This window comes from Gavialis gangeticus, unplaced genomic scaffold (assembly GCF_001723915.1).
Source record: "Gavialis gangeticus isolate Ggan-Ray unplaced genomic scaffold, GavGan_comp1, whole genome shotgun sequence".
Classification (NCBI taxonomy): domain Eukaryota; kingdom Metazoa; phylum Chordata; order Crocodylia; family Gavialidae; genus Gavialis; species Gavialis gangeticus.
Genome location: NW_017729031.1, coordinates 43,530,332 through 43,531,583, shown reverse-complemented (window position 1 = coordinate 43,531,583; position 1,252 = coordinate 43,530,332). Strand labels below are relative to the sequence as shown.

Sequence of the window (1,252 nt, the reverse complement as noted above, 5' to 3'; positions counted from 1 at the left end):
CTTTCCCTTTGACTGCCTTGTACTCTAACCCAAAGCACTGTTACGGGGCAGGTTGACCTGTATGTGGCTTGCTAGTATATAAAAGGGGGCTGTGCTTTACTCTAGTTGAGAATTAGCTGCCCCTTGCTGTTTCTCCTGTGGCCTCGCAAAATAAAGTGCTTCTGATAGCCAACCACTGATCCTGTCTGAATTTCTGTATCAGTGCTACTGACCCACACCCTGGCCTTTCACTCCCGACCTGCACCCTAGCCCTGCCACCCCACAGACACACTTTGGGTCAGGCAAGTCTTTGCTCAAACATGTCCATGAGAGTCTTCTGGTGGCACAGAGGTGTGTCGTGGGGTGGTCCAAGAAGGATTTCTAGCTGTAATCCTAGCCCAAAAGCCTGTTCATTATTCGGGTCCATATATCTAGCACAGTGGCTGGGGTGCTGTCTGTTGACAGCCTGGCACAGCCAAACTGCCTTTTGGGCCAGGCAGGTTGCTGGTCAGAGATGTCCAGGAAAGTCCCCTGGTGGCATAGAGATGTGGTCTGGGGCAGCCCAAGAAGGCTTTCTGGGTATAATCCTAGTCCAAAATCCAGTTCCTTATTCAGTTCCAGATACTTAGTACAGTGTCTGGGAGGTGGTGGCAGCCTGGCACTGCCAAACAGTGCTCTGGGCTGGGTAACTCTTTGGTCAGAGATGTCCAGGACAGTCCCCCAGGACCACAGAGTCATGTTCTGGGGGGGGCCAAGAAGGATTTCTCAGTATAATCCCAGCCCAAATTCCAGTTCCTTAGTCAGGTGCTGTCTATGGTGGTGGTGTCAGTTGGTAGCCTGGCACTGCCAAGCTGTGCTTTGGGCGGGCAAGTCTGTCATCAGAGATGTGTGGGACAGTCCTCTGGTGCCACAGAGGCAGGGCCCAAGAAGGATTTATACCTATTATCCCAGCCCAAAATCCAATTCCTTATTCAGGTCCATTAATTTAGCTCACTGGCTGGGGTGCTGTTAGTTGTCACCCTGGCACAGCCAAACCACGCTTTGGGCTGGGCAAATCTCTGGTCAGAGATGTCCAGGAGACCCTCCTGATGCCATACAGGTGTGGTCTGGGGTGGCCCAAGGATTTCTGGGTATAATTCCAGCCCAAAATCCAGTTATTTATGCGGGTCCACACACTTAGCGCAGTGGCTGGGGGGGCAGTCTGTTGGCAGCCTGGCACAGCCATACCACACTTTGGGCCGGATAAGTCTCTGGTCACAAATGTCCAGGACAG

General features: G+C 52.6%; 1 protein-coding gene across 1 annotated transcript in view; it reads left to right on the top strand.

The window, feature by feature from the left end:
* Positions 1 to 1,252, top strand: part of CD302 (CD302 molecule) — a 59,713-nt gene that overhangs the window by 41,901 nt on the left and 16,560 nt on the right. The gene's annotated exons all lie outside the window — the stretch shown is intronic.